We start from the raw sequence: 17,777 nt of genomic DNA on the forward strand, positions 1-17,777 counted from the left end.
ACGGTTCTGCTTAGACAATTATGATGTACAAGACAGGCCTTGACCGCACGCCTTAGACTCCTAAAACATCTTGTGCCAACTTATCTGAGCCTTCCATGTCCAGAAAAATTAGGTAGTCATGAACATAACGAAATGCTACTATGCCAAGGTATTTCAAACAGGGCTCTAATGTCTTATCGACTTTAGACAAAAAAATGTTGCTGAGCAAAGGTACGACCTGCGTGTACATACCACCCTGCCAACTGAAAAATGCGGATCTGCAGTAAAAGAACAGCCCCATGAAGCCAGCAACCAAAATCACGCAATCGTCTGTAAAAGCATGTTCATTGTTCACCCTGATTCCGTTTTGCACACCCCTCAGAGGTCTATCATGTGACAATAAATAGTACAGGCCCTCTATGTCGATGCTCTCTGCAGAGCACCTGCCCAGGTTGCTCTCCACAAGAAACTAGAACTCCACAGTAGTCCACTTTTGTGAGTTGGCAGGGCGCTATTTACATGAGAAATCAGGAGTATGCACAGGGTCCCAGATCACACCGTTCCTCCGCGGCATTCTTCTGTCCAGAGTCCATACCGCATCAAAGCTATTTGGAAGACCTCGACATTGTAGCATTTTAGTATATTGATAGCTGCCTAATTTTCTTGTACAAGGAGGGCTCAGACAAGCTGGCTCAAGATGTTTTAGAAATCTTTAGGCATGCGGTCTAAGCCTATCTCTTACGTCTGAATTTCACTAATAACCATTTGCAGTTTCTTGATTTAGACCTGCGCTTTGCAGACGACCGCATATGTTGGCGCCACAGCCCAAGATCGGGAAGCCTCTTAGCTATGAGTCTAACTAGTCGAGGCTGGTGAAGGACAGGTTGGCAATCTCATGCATCACAACCGTTTTATGGAAGTCATGCCATCAGTGTTGAGAATGCATTGTCGGAGCAGGTTTCCAAGCCAATGGCACCTGGGTTCCCACTTGCTCATCTCGTGCACCTGTAGAGTGTGTTTTTACTCGCTCGAGGGAACGGAACACCACTCGCATGATGCTGACGTAGTTGAGCAGCACAAAAAGGCGGCCCCTATACCTTACCTCCAACACCATTTCGCACCGTCCCAAGAAAGTTGCACCAAAGTATCATGTTGCTTTTGTCTTGACAGCTAAAAGTGATGTAAAAGCCCTTTGCACCACCGTTAAAACTAGGCTTGATACAACTACGGGTAATCGTCCGCTATACACAGTGGTAGATAAAAAATGTTCACCACTTGCAAAAGTAAATGGGTTTTTTGCATGCCGCTGCCTTGTAGCTGAAACTACTATGGGCAGACAGGCAGGTGTCTGAATGTGCACCTGGCTGAGAGCACTTTCACTGTATAGAGAGGAAGGCGAATTCTTACCTGACACTGCACATTCAATCTCGTGAATGCAATCGGAGGACGACCTTTCTCTTTGCACGCCTGATCTCCGTGGCATATCAGTGGTTTAGGGAAGTGATAAATCTGTCCTGATATATTTGAGGCTCACTACATCGGTAAGGCTAAGGACATGTGCCTGGCTAAACTGTCAGTGAACCTTCACTGTAAGAAAATAGTTTTTTAGATGGTTTACTAGTACGCCAGTGATTTTCGATTGTTTTTTGCCCTCTCACTGCTTTGGGTTTTTGCGTGCGTGAATCTCTTTGCAGGTCTTCTTTTGCCGCTTTCCTTCAATAAAATTTTAGTTATTAGAACAGGCCCGTCTTGTGCTCATCTCTTCTCCTGTGTTGTGTCTTCTGGCTGGTTTTAAGATGTAATACTGAATGCCGGAAGAGAGCCATTTAAGTCAAGCGCATTTATAATGGCCGCAGCTATAATAAATGTCCATTTATTACAAAAAAATAGTGCTTACTTCATTAATTTATGCATGAAGTAAATGACACTGCATCAAAATAAAAAAAAGGACTAACCCTCATGGCCAAACTGCAGTTACAGCAAACAAGGGGACACCATAAACCTGCCCCACACGCAAAAGCTTGCACTTCAGGCCAATGCAGAAATCAGATCAGATTAATTCCCAAACTGCATGACACTGCCACGCAAAGAATGTGACAAGCAATAAAAGAGCAGCAAAAAAGCGAACTGTAGGTAGCAGCCAATCTCATGCAGACTAGCTACAAGGTCAGGCCAACATAGACTTGGAAGGAGAAATTTGAAAAAAAAGCCAAAAGCACATATTAATTTTTAGGTTTTCGCAGCACACTGAGCCCTTTAAATGGCAAATACTTTCCTGAAAAGACATAACAGAAGCGACAAATTTTTTCGGCAATCTATTTTTTTCATGTACTTCAATGTTCTTGAAGCATGGGCAGGTACAGAGTAGTCTGTTTGGTGCATGCATCCCTAAGCAATGCCATGCCAAAAACTGTACTTGGCACTTCTGAACTAGAAAAAGCTTGCCTTACTGAGTGAATACCACTGGCCATCCACTAATTTCCCAGCCTGCTCCAGGTCCCTGGCACAAATCACACGCAAATTGGTGGCTTGCACAACTTCCATGCAACTCTTAGTCTTTATTTAGCTGGAAAAATGAGGGATCAGCGAGATATCAAATTTTACATGCACTGCTTCGTTTCAATGACCGACTAAGAAAAAAAACAGCGTTTTCTGTGAGCACAACTATTTTTTCGCACTGGCTTTCTACAGTAAACCATGTTTATTGCGACCTCATTACGGACTTGCTGCCGGTCTCAGCACTAGAAATGCTTGTTAGCTGAAAGCCCTTGGGCTTACACTGGTTAATGCAGAAAACCTCTGAAAGGGCAACCAGAGCTTCGAGCTTTAAGCCATAGGTATTCAGAAGCTCAGTGGTTCTGTGGGACAACTTTTGGCTGGGTGACACAGTAGCAAATGCTGCTCCAGTTACTTTCACTCAATTGCAAAAAACTCGCACAGCAGAAACCTGTCCTCTATTTTGCATTGCAGAAACAATCACTGAAATTCAAAGCACACATACTAAATGCACACCGACCTTCCAACACAGCTTCAAAATTATGGGTATAATTATTGCAATGAAATACCAGTCAGTACATGCAGTTTTCAATTTATCCAAAAATTATAAGTAACCGGCAAACAATAAACATAAAAGAGAAATAAAATAGCCAGAATTGTTTAAAAAAGTTGTCAGAAGAAATATCCGACATCCACTACAGTCCAGCAGTTCTTCGGCATGTGCACCTTCAAACCACACTTTCTTACAGGCTCATTTGCACAGAAATTGCGTTGAACGTGATGTTTAGGAATCTTTTTTGGGTGCAACAGTAGGAAGAAACCAGGTTTCACCCAAAAACGAAAGGGCCCTACACATTCCATCACAAAAGCAGATGGTGCACTTGAGTCGCCTCTTATGCTTATGCAAGAAACAAACACAGCGATATCTTGACTAAATCGAAAAAAGAGGAAGTGCAATGCATGCGTAATGCAGGGAAGATATTAGCAATACCACACTAAAACACTGGGAGTATTCCAAGAATATGTGAAAGCATGAATGGGTGGCAATCAGATGGCTCAATGAGATTAGGAAATTTGAGGAAACAGGGTGGTAGCATGTGGCACAGGATACAGTTACCTATGATGAATAGGAGAACCATTGTTCTGCATTAATTTTGACGGCACATTCACACGACAGACAAGATCAGTAACTCCAGGAATGGACTGCGTATCATGCGACTCAATGTCAATCACCATTGCAAATGGCACCAGCACCGCGGACTGCACATGAGAAAAAGTAGACATATTTTTGCTCTCAACTTTGAGCAGCTGTCAGCTGCGCTTTTAAGAGCAAAGGTCTTAAGTACGGCAACATTGGCACTTTGTTTTACTGACATGAGGGTGCTTGTGAGTGTGCGATCCCCATATTTGTTTTGCACCAAATGTGTTAATTGCGAGGTATGATTAACTAAAGAGGGGCATCTAACAAGGGCATCATCCCTCCACTAGGGCAGCTCTTCTTCAATTCCCTTCTATATCCCTTCTTTATATCACGGTTCAAGTGTCCACCAAAATGTGATACATTTACTCTTACATTTCCTTCAATTTTTCCTTCAAGTAATTTTAAAATTTTTCAAGAATGCAGCTTTAAGGTAGAGACACAAACTGTGCAGTATAACCATATGCTATGACAATAAACCAGCAATAAATGTGTGCTGACAGCAGCTTGCCCAGTGCATTGAAGGATGCTATGCCATACAAGGATTGGTGTCATTGTGCAATATTACATTACTGACAATTTGGTCTCTGTATAAGAGGTACTGGTAAACCATCACTGTAGAGCACAATGTTTTGAAAAGATAAATGAACATATAGGTCCTTTTCGAGGACACATATGCATAGCAGGCAGCAGGTGTGTAATGCCAAAGCATGTTTATGTTAACAGCAGCTGCGTCAAGAGCTACATCAGCGACTATATTTTGTACTAGTCTACAGTACCGGAAATTATAAGCTGAGGTACTGCTGTGAAGTGCATGTAGAGTTTGCATGCATTTCTAAACCTAGCTGCAAGCCTATGTTTAAAATATTTTTCTAAATAGGCAGCCAAGATATGCATCACTGAAAAAGAATAACTACCATAAAGAGATCAGGAGGGATGACAGGCGAAGGCAGGAACCACGCATGCCCCAATAGATGCTGGCAGCTGGCAACTGCAAATAAATACATCCAGAGAAACAGCTGTCAGTGGCTGTAGCCATGTCATGAATGACAAGCGAGGAAATCATCTACTGCTTTAACAACTCAAATTAGACATATTATAAATAAATAAAAACCAATGAGCCAACCCATGACAGCAGAAATGAACAGATCTTAAGAAATGCACCCATATACATTCTTTGATAAGTCACAATGACTGTTATAACCACACTGAAAGATGAGGTGGATGAAATACAACACACAAATTTGAATAAAAAATCTACAGGTTTTCATTAATTCCTATCATGGTGCCTTGCACCAATGTCTAGGAATTAAATTGAAAGTTGCAACCGGTTTGCCTTCGTTAAATGAGAAGAGAGAATTGAAAAAAGCTTGCCTTCACTAGCAAGAAGCTTGATATCTCACAGCACAGCTTAGCATCATAAAAAAATTGGTAGCGCATTTAAAAATTCTGCATAAAATTAAAAACTGCACAAATTAGTCGACTGGCAATGCAAGTTAGGGCAAGAGAAACAAAAAATACGAAAGAACACTCGTGAGTGTGGTGATGGGAGGTCTGTGGGTAGGATCCCGTGCCTGGGAAGAGTTTCGAGCTCAGAAAATAGCCAGCAGCACAGCTGATCGCAAGCAACCAAGAATAAAAACAAAGTGAAAACAAGTAACAAAAACCATCGACAATGGCGAACGTCTTGAATGCGGGCCGCACAAGCGAGGGATATAGCAAAAAGGTAGAAATCCGAAATAAGTGTGCAGATGCATCCCCGACAGCTCGCCGTGCTCAGAAGGAGAGGAAGCATCGACGCTTACAGCTCCGGAGACGCAAGATTAATCTAACTTTGACATAACACTGCCTCAAATCCTGTTCCACTGGGGAAGCACACATAAGTTTACAAATGACAAGGCGAGGAATATGCACCAGCCTTTCGGATGCGATCGCTGTCTCAGAATAATTTATTATGACGAATATTAAGGCACAAGCACTAATCTGATAAGTACCAACCCTGAGGAAAATAGTGCGGTGTCTGATCGCAGCCGGCCTAGCGCGCGCGCTCCGCCGCGCCGCACTTCTCCCTCATCGTCTTCTACGTAGCGCAAATCCATGCTTTGCACTGAGTGTGGAAGCGCTAGCAAGCGAAAGAGTAACTCTGTTGTGATATCTGGTGCCATTTTTATTTACCACGGCACGCGAGTACTAAACGCACATAAAGAAAATGAGAACAACACTTGTCATGCAGGAGATAGGCCCTGTTTTTTGGCGCCTCAATATACCTGCGGCAACCGCATGCAGACTGCCTCCACTCACATCCCTATATAGCCGCATACAAATAGCGCGTGTGAATACAGATCATTAGCAATGAAACGCAGAGCGGAACTCACCGGTCGTGCGATTCATCCAGACTTAGTAAAACCGCGCAGGAGTCTTCGTTGCCTTTACAGATGACAAGACGTCACAGCACTGTATTTTTTCTTGGCTTACCCGCTGAAACTCGGCAATGTTGACAGGCTGTAATTCTGGTCGTTGGCTTCCAAAACACACTCCTGCTCACCTTCCCATTGAATGAGTTCTTCACACGTGTCCGCCGTACAAGCACTCAAGCACTCAAGCAAATAATACAAAACACGACGCGTCGTTTGCGCTGCAATGGCGGCGACGGCTGCGCTTTCGCGTCGTTGGAAAATTGCAACCGACAAAGAAGTTTGTTTTTTAAACCATGAATAATTAAATTATCTCCATAACAAAAATATTCATTTTTTAAAAATTATTTATACTATATATATGAATATTAAAGTGCTTTTAGTTACTTTTTCCTGGCATGGCATGGCGACCCTGTGATCTCCTGAAGTGACCCGGATGCCCTAGCAGACGACGGAGCAGGCGACAGAGCAGACGACGCTGTTGACGGAAAGCAATTCTGTTTGATGCCAGATAAATTCCCAAAGTTGCGACAAAAACAACGAAAAAATGCGCCTTATCTCAAGCTGGTGAATATCGTGGATACGTTGAACGCGATTGGCACGATGGAGAGCAGCTGCGATGCATTAATTTGTGCGACACTGGCACGCATACCGGAGAACATGAAATTTAACAGCTTAATCTGTGACCAGTACAAGCGGATTGCTTTAATATCAACTGCGATACGAAACTACGTCGATACTTGCGTCACACTTTAACATGGCTTGAAAATGTCACAGAAGCCAAGAGGACACTTAGTTTCAGTATCGCCATTCGACTTGCGCACGCCGATTGGCGTGCAGGCGCTGTTGTGGCTGGCTATACATGCCGATATCGCAAGCACGTGCGGATACGCAGGCACCGCTGGCTTCGTCGCATGTGTATTACAGCTTTCTGGGCTTCCAAAGCCGCATTGTACTCTTGAGCATGCACAACGTTCGTTACACTGTCATGTGGGAACAGAAGAGATTTAAGTGGATGCTCGAGCAGTGCCTCTCCTCTAAGCCAAATCTCGTTCGGTGAGAGAGCCAGGTCGCAGGAAGCAAGTTGAAGACTCAATTCGCCAATGTGAATGAGCACTTCATTTCGCTCGGTGCCCGTCACCAACAGACCAGAGCACCTCGCATCCTCTTTGCGACTCGCCACAGTGAACGCGCTTTGAAGCATCTTTGGTCAATTTGATCCTATCGCTGTCACACGACAGCACGACAGCATTTCTAGAATTCTGCAGTAAAACAATTACCCTCACCAGGAATCTGTCGTGCGACACATCCCACGATAGGTATCTATCGCGCGGCACAATTCACGACAGGTATCTGTCGCGCTACACATCCCACGACAGGTATCTGTCGCGCGGCATATCCCACGACAAGCTGTTGTGTCGCGCGACAGGCCGCACGACAGGTACTTTTGCCACGTGAAAATAGGCGCGCAAGAAGTCTGTCGCGCGACTGAACCCATGACAGGCAACTTTACTGAGGCACGCAATCTCTGTCGCGCGGCACGAATCCCTCTGTCGCACGACAGTACCTGCGACAGAAACCTGTCGCGCGACAAATGCTGAGACAGGGACCTTCTTCGCACGACGAAATGCAGGAAAGATGTCTGTCGTGCGGCAGAACCTACAACAGAGAACTTTGTCGCGCGAAAGAACCCACGACACGAACTTTGTCTCACGATACAATGCACCACAAGACAGCATGTCTTGCGACACAAAATTGTGTCGCGCGACAGATGCGCGACAAAAAATTCTGTCGTGTGTTTTGATCGGGTAAGAAAGAAAATATTTCCAGAAATCAAAAATTTTCACCAAATCGACCAGTTTAACAAGGGGAGAGACAAGTCGGCCTGGCTGGTGCGTGATCCTGCGGATAAAAACAGAGGAGAATGAGGACACGACGCTGTCCCCACTTTTCGCACAGTGCGACCCCTACGTATGTCAGCAGAGGGTGAGCGCACGTCTGCTCCGCCGAAACAAAAATACGAAGCAGCTAGTTGGCGGAGGCTGCAAACGGGAACATTCTTTGAACTACATATACTTAGCAAGATGTATCCTACACAGTATAGGAACACATGCCCGTGGTGTGGGGCAACCCCCCCGTTTTACCATATAACCTGGGAGTGTAAGTGAAACTGCACGTTCCACCAACACAAAACACCGAGTGCGGAGAAGTGGGTAAGCCGGCCCACCAGCTGCGAGCTCGCCGCCCAAAGGGCAATGGTGCAGCACACAAGCGAAGCAGCGCGACTCAGTGGAGCCCTGTACTAGGGACCCAACCCTGCTTTGAAGGTCAAGAATCTGCAGCGATGAAGATGAAGACCGAACGCTAAACCCTTAATGAACCAAATAAAGTTTTTCTCTCTCTCTACGGCGAAAGGACGCCAGCACATCCTCTGAGTACTGTCCCGTTGTAAAATCATTCCGGCTAGAGCAGAGTGTCAAAAACATCCTAGATTTTCAATGCCTAGTGTAGAAATCATGCAACGCCAGAAACGCGTTCTGTTTACTACAAACTATATATACAATACACAGTTGCGAACTATTTTTCTGAATACGCCGCACGTGGCCAACGCGAGCTCGTGTACTTCAAGAAATTACTAAGATGAAAACATCAACAATTCCTGTGATTCGCAGAAACTGAAAACGCGCCTAAAAGCCTTGAAAACCCGCGCTCAACACCTCTCCGCGACGACACTCCCTGGCCTTTTGACTACAACGAGCCAACTAGCGACTGCAGCGCCACCTCGTTTGTTTGCAAACATGCCGGAGGTCTTTGTCCTGCCACGTGACCCCACAGCATGCGCGCTAAATATGAACGGTGTTGGGAAGTCCGCGACGCGCGGGCGCAAGGCTTTTAGCGTTACGCATGACACGGGAATTGATTAGTGTGAACTGTTACAAAATTGCAGTTCGACATAAAGTGCAGCGCTAAAAGCCTCCCGCCCGTGCGTTCCAGACTTTCCAGTGCCATTCAAATCCAGCGCGGTTCCTGTGGAATTCCTGCGTAGTCAAAGACACAGCAAACAAGCAGCCATCTGGTACGCTGGCATTTGCGCTGATATATATACTTGAAGCTAAAAAAAGCGTCGTCGAATGACGAATTTACCAAGTAAACGAGTTATATATATCGCGTCATCAACAGCTGCAGAAAAAAATCGTATTTATCTGCCTGGCTGAAGCGGAGGTAGGTTTACAGAAGAGGGGTGGGGGGATTTTCTCCAAAAGTGAACTATTTTACATATGAAAACCATGCTTAATACCACTTTTTCCAACAAAACTGGTCCAACAATTACGGGTTCCAAGAACACCTCCTTCCCCCTTCTCCGCTCTCCCCTCTCCACCGCCTGGTTAGGCTCCATATTGCAAGCGTTCTTTCTACCTGAGTGCATTCGATTTTTATGTCTGTACGAAGTGCACTCCGAGTGGACACGTCCAGTTTTTGAGCTATGGAAGGCCCCTCCGCATGGAAGAAACGAAAGACGTACCTTCACGAGAGCCAACCATTTGATGTGCCACTATCAACTCGCCACTACCGTCGGCGTCACTTACGCGAAAATCTGACAGATGTAGGATATGACGGCCATCATGCGATTCCTGGCACCCAAGACACAGGTGCAGGAACTTCTACGTTCGTGCCACCATTATCGCCGGTACAAGGAGGCATGTCGTGAATACTTTCCGCTGAAGGGTCGACAGTACTGTTTAGTTCCGCCGCGGACCCGACTTCAGCGGGCAGTGCTGCGAACGCAGAAGTTGGGGACGACAGTACTGTCGACCTTTCAGCGGAAAGTGTTCACGACATGCCGTCTTGTACCGGCGATGATGCCGGAACCGAAGAGCCCCCTGCGTCCCCGGCGAGCAGTACGGACCACAGTACTGGCGACCCTTCAGCGGAAGCTATTCCCGACATGCCGCCGTGTGCCAGCGAAAATGAAAATCAGCCTTGCGGACCTGGCCCAACGTTAAAAGTGCACCAGGCACTCAGTGAAGCTTTGCAAGAGTATGGCACCGCCACTCTTCCTGGCTCCACTACCACAAAAGCAGCAGCGATCGTCATGATCGTGGCGTTAGTCGTCGCCCACGGTCTCCCGTGGGACACCGTTGACGGCCTTTTGCGCCTCATCGACGCATTGTTCGGCTTTAATGGCAACGTGCGGCCGAAGAGCAAGTATTTGCTCAGGAAACTATGCAGTTCGCAATTGAATTGTCATGTAAAGCACCACTACTACTGTGCAGACTTTGTCAGCGTGCTGGACCCAGTGCATGGCATGGACCAGGTCCACTGTGCACTCTGCAAGGAAAACTCAAGAGTTTCAGTGCTGAAAGACAATGGATGCTTCTTCAGCATTTTGAATGTGAAGGAGCAGCTTCATCAGCTTATTTATACATGCAAAGAGGCGTATACAATGAGTTGAAAAAAATTGAAATGCTCCAATGCACTGATCAGATAAGAGATATCACTAGTGGTCGCCTCTATAAGAACCTTGGGCGCACTGGTAGCATCACTGGTCAAGACTTAACGATCACTATCAACAGAGACGGGAGCCCAGTATACAAATCTTCAAGAACTTCTGTGTGGCCAATTCAGTTTGTTGTTAATGAGTTGCCGCCAAAGCTTCGACAACAGCATCCTGTATGAGGTGGAATCTGGTTTGGCCCTGCGCACCCCAATATGACAGTCTTCATGTACAAGTTTATTGAGGAACTGAATGCAGTTGGGACAGTTGTCTGGATGTTTTGCTCTGAGACTGTCAAATCCAATGTTCATGCTATATGTTGTACAGTAGATGCTCCAGCTCGGGCTGCCGTGGGAAACCACACCCAGTTAAATGGAAAGTTTGGCTGCCTGTGGTGCCTTACATCAGGAACACAAGTCGCAGGTATGATTGTTTTCATCTAATTCTGCAAGTGATTCTGCTTGCATATGTGTAACCAAACTAGGCCAAGCCCGCCAGAAAATGCTTCTACAGTATAAACTTAAATTGTTGATCCACATGATGTGCTGTTAGGCAGGTTGGTTCATATAGAATAAAGCAGTATGAGTTTCTTTTAAGGGACATTCACAAGACAGACCTGAGGCGATGAGCACTTGTGGAACCCATTGAAAAGGTCGAGTTTTGAGACATACCACCAAGCGGCTTCGTGGCAGGCACTCCTCTGAGTTCCTGTTACTAAATGTACTGCATGAAGCACAGCTGTCAATTAAAAGCGATGCTGAGAATGCAAGAAGCAAAGCTGTGTATCAGAAAAAGGAAACAAAGGTTGTATTTTTGCCCAGTGCTTGAAATGTATTTGATGTATAGTACTGTTCTTAGCAGGTTTTGTTAGCTTCATTGTAGTATTTTGAGGTAACTCATTTAACCATTCAAAATGAGCACGAGGAATTTCCCGCACTCTACTGGTTTTTCACCTTGTATTTAAACCTTGTAGTAAGTGTGTGATACCTTGCATCTAAGAATTAATGATTGCAGGTGCTCGCCGCTATCGTGAGACAACAGGAGTTGCAAGAACATCAGCGGGCATGCTTAAAGATATGGACCATGCCCTCGACTGGAATGTGACCGTGAATGGCCTCAAGGGTCCATCTCCTTTAGTGAACCTGAAGCACTTTGACCTGGTGTGTAGCCAAGCAGTGGAATATATGCACTGCGTCCTGATTGGAGTTGCATGGCCGCTCACGGAGTTCTGGTTGGACTCGTCAAACTCGCACGAACCCTTCTATATTGGTATGTGTCAATTCCTGCGTCACAGAAAGAAAGTTTGAAAGAAAATGCGAGATTATTTCTGATTGGGAAATCATGTGTGTGAGTGGAATGCTAAGATAAGTGAGGGTAAAACAACTTATGAAAAAAATGTGTTATTGACAAATGGACAGACTGATAAGGACATGAGACTGCGACAGCACAAAGTGCATGTGCTAACTTTCAACTTAATTTTCTTTGAAGCACGGCAGCATATATAGCACTATATAGCTAGGCGTATATACCATATATACCGGGACCACTAAAGAAAAAGAAGAAACAGTTCTTCTGCATACTATTGTGCTGAAGGGACATTATTTCTATGGTCAAAAGATTAACTGATTGTGCACTGATGCACCCCACTCGTTCTTTCTGCATCAGATGTGCCTCTATAATCTTGCAGACCTCATGATCCCTGCTTCTTTCTTCATCCATGCATTCTCAGAATAGCAGCTTTTACGATTTGCTGGGACAGTCATGGCAGTGCACACACGAAAGACTATTTCAGTGTTGTGCCTCGTTACTTTTGCATTCACAAAGCCTTCATGTGTGCATTTTCTGTTGTGACCAATGTATACCTTACCACATGTCAGTGCAATATGGTACACCACCCTTTCTATGCACTTAACAAGCTGTCTCTGATGCTTTTGCACTCCTGCAAGTGGTTGAAAAATGGTTGGTATGTGTAGGGTGGTATTATTATTTGGTATCATTCAAATCTATAGTAGGCTTTTGCATGTGTATGAGTGGCAAAACAGGAAATGTATTCTGAATTTTTGGTACATTACAGTTCACTGAAACTGCTATGCAGATTGCGTTCTAGTTAAGTACTCGACAATCGACCACATTCACAATATCAATCAAATGATAGAGAAATGAGCAGAATATTACGAACCCCAACATATTGCCTTCATTGACTATGAGAAACCACTTGACTCGGTGGAAATCTCAGCAGTCATGTAAGCATTGCGGAATCAGGGTGTAGAAGAGTCATGTGAAAATACTGGAAGTTATCTATAACAACTGCACAGGTACCAAAGCCCTCCATAAAGTCAATAAAGATTTCAATAGAGAAGGGTGTCAGGCAGGGAGACGTGAACAGGTGGTGAGCCTGTTTACAGCTGGTATTCTGAGGCCTCGTTTGGGAGCTGCTGAGATAAGAGTTATACCCCTGTCACACGGGCACTTTCGATCCTCTTTGAACTCGATCTGCATCGAGATTTTCGAGCACACCCGAAACATCCGGTGCTACACGGGTATTTTCAATGCTCATTGAGAAGTTTCCCTCATGTGTGTTAGGCGGCGCCAAATGTTCCACCGACAGCCATAACATAGCGATGTCCGGCAACACTGTGCAGTCGGGGGCAGCGCCAGCCAAATCCGTAGCCAAATCGGTACATCTGCTAAAGTGTACTAAAAAAAACTAGTACACTTTACATCTGCATCAAGTTTCTGCTGTGCGATGGAACCCGAGGGTCCGCAACGCCTCCGCGATTTCTGCACAGACGGCGGCGTTTCTCTTCTGGCGCCGCAAATCATCTAGGCGGTCTTGCCAGCAGCCGATGAGAGCTGCTGTTCTGCTGTCTCGCGCTCGCTCCACAGCTTGCGCGCCGACGAGCAGGAGGACGCCATCTTTGTTTACACTGACGCCGAAGCTTGGAGCGTGGTGTGGAGATTATATTCAAATATGTTTGCATATAAGCAGGCATAATACCTGAAAATGTTCTGTCTTGCATTTTAATCAATTAAAACAACAATTGTGGTTTTGTTTTGTTAACTAGTATTTATTTTTACAGCTTCATGAGAGCGAGTGTGCTTTCGATTGTGCTTGGAACCTCAAGCACTCTTGAGGAATCGGCATCGAGTCAAGCAGGATCGAGCTCGATTGCGCTTGAAATTGGCCGTGTGACAACAGTCGATCTGCATTGAGTTCGATGAGCATTGACTCAATGAGGATGGAAAGTGCCCGTGTGACAGGGGTATTAATGGATATTACCTGAGTAATCTGCGATTCGCTGATGACAATGCCCTGTTATGTCACTCAGGAGATGCAATGCACGATCAATGAGTTAGACAAACAAAGCAGAACAATGGGTATAAAAATTAACACTCAGAAAACCAAAGTAATGTTTAACAGATGCACAAGGCAACAGCAGTTCACAATTGGTAGCGAGTTGGTGGAAGTGGTAAGGGAATAAGTCTGCTTAGGGCAGATAGTGACCGCTGATCTCGATCAAGAGAGGGGAATAACTAGGAGAATAAGGATGGGATGGAGCACATATATCAAGTTCTCACAGATCATTAATGGCTAATTGCCAATATCACTCAATAGAACAGCAAACAGCTGTATTTTACCGGTACTGGCCTATGGGGCGGAAACGTGCAGACAAAAACAGTTTAACTTAAGTTAAGGACAACGCAGTAAGCTATGAAAAGAAAATTGATAGGTGTAACGTTAACAGACCAGAAGCATGCAGAGTGGGTGAGGGAACAAACACAGGTTAATCATATCCTAGTAGAATTCAAGAGGAAGAAATAGACTTGGGCAGGGCATGTAATGCGAAGGCAAAATAACAACTGGTTCCTAAGGGTAACGGAGTGGATTCCAAGAGAAGGCAGGCGAAGCAAGGGGCGGCAGAAAGTTAGGTGAGCAGACGAGATTAAGAAGTTTGCTGGGATACGATGGCCACAGCAAGCAAATGACAGGATTAATTGGAGAGACATGAGATAGGCCTTTGCCCTGCAGTGGGCATAGACAGGCTGACGATGATGATGAATCATTTTTCACTCTGACAGGTACTACAGTGCAAGTAATAGAGCTCAGAACAGATAGTGAGGTATCTCAAAGGCAGTGAATAGTGGTAGACTGTGCATGTTTATCAGAGTAATTTGAAGTGAGAGATGAACCAAATTCCTCCTCTTAATTTTGCAGGCACTCCATCTGCAGTAGCCATCCAGGACAGGCAGTTACTGAGCATATGCCCACCCCACCCACCCCACCCTTTCACACGGCTGCCAAGAACCCTGAACGACCGGTGCTTCTGGAAAGCCAGCGAGTGGAAAAACTGGCTGTTGTTTTACTGCCTTCCAACTGTGTATGGTGTCCTGTAGCCACGTTTTTGGAAGCACACAGTGTTATTGGTTGAAGGTGTCTTTGCCCTGCTTCTCGACAATATCTCGCCAAGAGACCTTCAGCAAGCAGGCAACTTTAGCTTGTTTTGGGTAGTGGGTACAATGATTATGCTGTCACAGTATTTGTAGGGTGGGAGACCAAAAGAATAGCATCACAATGCATGAAGCTAGGTCGCCAAAAATAGGTGCCCCGGATGATTTCACACTTTTTCGATTCATTCCAGGAAAACATTTATTCTGAGAACAGAATATTGCTTCCATCTGCAAATTAAACTGGAAAGTGCTGTGATGACTTGCTTTTAATGAGTTTCTTTTCAAGAAGATTATGTTGTTTCCAGAAATATTTTTTCGCTTGTCGTACCTGTGTGCTGAAAGAGAAATGTTCGAAAGGCAATCTTCCTAATCTGTCACGCAAGTGTCTATACCTTTGTATTTCCTCCCTTTATTTTCTGGTTTTGTTTTCAACCCCTTTCCTCTGTGAAATATTGGGAATTCAGTGACAAGGCCTCTAGCAGGCAAAGTGTTTCACAGATGTGTGAGAAAAGTAGTGTCTTTTCCACATGCACATGGTGGAATCTACAAAAAAGAAATATATAGGTCCTGAATTGGCTGCAGAAATGGCAGTATTTTGAATTAGCTCCAAAGGTACCCTATTCACAAAGGAACGCCATAAATGTGTTTTCACATTACCTACTCATGAATTCCTGCTAAGTAGGGCACTGCAAGAATGCAGTGCTTTGTAGCATGAGCCGTACCTGCCTTCGCAACGTCAGACAGCTATTGCAGCTCTCTGGGAACAGGAGAGAACTGGGTTTGGTTCCACATCTGCATTGCGCGATATATCTACGCTGTGACTTAAGCACATTTTATGAAATATGGAGCGCTTACATGGCGAATATAATCATATGGACTTAGATCCACATGGGTAAAAAATGACATATCTCCAGCCTGGCAAAAGATGACATATCTACAGCCTGGTAAATAAATGAGAGCAGTCTAATAGTAGCTGTGAGACATTCCTTTGCATTGAAGGCTGCCTTATATCAGAGCCTAGCGTAATTCAAATATCGAATTTTATAGCAAAGCCTTGCTACTTTTTTCAGCAAGCCGACTACATGACTTCGTGTCCAAGGCAGCAGGATATTATGGACAGCCTTTCATGAGATTCAACGTCCATCAGCTCCTGCACCTGGCCAAGAATGTCGAGATCCTTGGACAACTGTGGGCGAATTCTGCCTTTCCATTTGAGACTGGAAATGGAAAGGTAGTGAAGATGGTAAAGGCAGCAAAAGGGGCCCCCATGCAAATTTTGGAAAGAGTTGTTGATGAGCAAGCGCTGGATGTAGCCCTTCACTCACTTTCTTTGCCCAATAATGTCAAATCATTCTGTAGTCGAGTCTTTGGTAATTGTGGTACACAAAAGGCAATTCACACGGGAGACATCTGCTTGTTTGGGGCGCCAATCAAGCCATGCGTAACACTGCAAGAGGAGCAGGCAGTGAATGGATTTTTAAACAACCAGTGCACCTGTGTGAATGAATTTTTCAAAATGAGTTTTCAGGTTAGTATAATTCATAGCGAACAATACAAAACGCAAAAAAAAGCAACAGCTGCGCAATAGTCACACATAATAATGACTTTTTTTGTCCAGCGGATTCTGCAAGTCCATCAAGTTGATGATCTTTCTGGTACAGTGGTTCTACTGTGTCAGAAATTGGTACTCGATAGCGTTGAGGGCCTGCCTTCCCACATTAGAGCATGCTTTCGGTCCCCATTTACCACCTTTGCTCTTCTCACACCGTCAGATGTGGCAATGCCATGCCTTCTCATAGACTTTACAGCCGAGGCCACATGCTATGTGTGCACTTTGCCCAATTTAATTGGGCGTGACTGACTTCAGACACTCATCTGTGTTTTTGTGGCACTGGAAAGCAGGCTTATGTACAGTCTTTGCCCAAAAGCAACTGAGCAGCCATGCCAGCAGCCGAAGCAGGCTTGCAGCTGAATGGTGGTGTGGTTTCCAGCACTGGAAACCGCTCTCAGATGTGCAATAGCACTGCGCATATGCTACCCGCTTTCTCATCATCCAAGAAAGGAGAGCGAGGACGTGCATTTAGCTTACATCAGCAGGGGCTAGTATTGGGGACTGCAGCACCGCCCCTCTGCTGCTAGCCTATTCTGGCTGCTGGCATGGATTCTCAGTTACTTTTGGCAAAAAACAGTATGTGTTCATGCGGTTGTTATGAAATGCCTCTTCAGTATAACTTTGCAACTTTGGCTGTTTACATCTTGATGATGAGTATTTCTATGACGAAAGAGCAGCTACAAAAGAGTGCCTTAATTGGGCTTGTACGTTTTTGCAAGTGGGCGTCTCTGGGGACTGAACCATGCACTTCCTGCATATGATGTGGAGGCTCAAACTACTAGGTAACTGCTACGACATGTGCACATTATTTGAACAAAAACAGCGCAGGAACAGGGACAAGAAAGAAGAAGCGCTTGTCCCGTCTTCTTTCTTATCCATGCTGCAGCGCTGTTTCTGTTCAAGTATGTACCAACTCGCTCAACTTGACGTGTTACTGAAGTTAATTTCTTGTACATTAAGCCCTGTTCCATGTATAATCCCGCTCTATTTAACAACCAGGGCGCCTTAGCGTCCCTAATGGCACTACGTGCTTCTAAAGCAAGCACAGCTTCTTGGCATGCTAGATGGGCTCTACAGCGTTTGTCCATTCTTCTCCTTTCTTGATCCTGTTCCTGCACTGTTTTTGTTCAAGTG

General features: G+C 45.1%; 1 long non-coding RNA gene across 1 annotated transcript in view; it reads right to left on the reverse strand.

Annotated features, from left to right (window-relative positions):
• Nucleotides 1-15,280: 15,280 nt before the first annotated feature.
• Nucleotides 15,281-17,777, reverse strand: part of LOC144107597 (uncharacterized) — a 51,157-nt gene continuing 48,660 nt past the window's right edge. The window contains exons 2-3 of the long non-coding RNA XR_013309319.1: nt 16,357-16,478; nt 15,281-15,366 (exon numbers count right to left, since the gene is read on the reverse strand). This is a non-coding gene — a long non-coding RNA (uncharacterized LOC144107597). The remainder of the gene's footprint in view (nt 15,367-16,356; nt 16,479-17,777) is intronic.

This window comes from Amblyomma americanum, chromosome 1, assembly GCF_052857255.1.
Source record: "Amblyomma americanum isolate KBUSLIRL-KWMA chromosome 1, ASM5285725v1, whole genome shotgun sequence".
NCBI classification, from domain to species: Eukaryota; Metazoa; Arthropoda; class Arachnida; order Ixodida; family Ixodidae; genus Amblyomma; species Amblyomma americanum.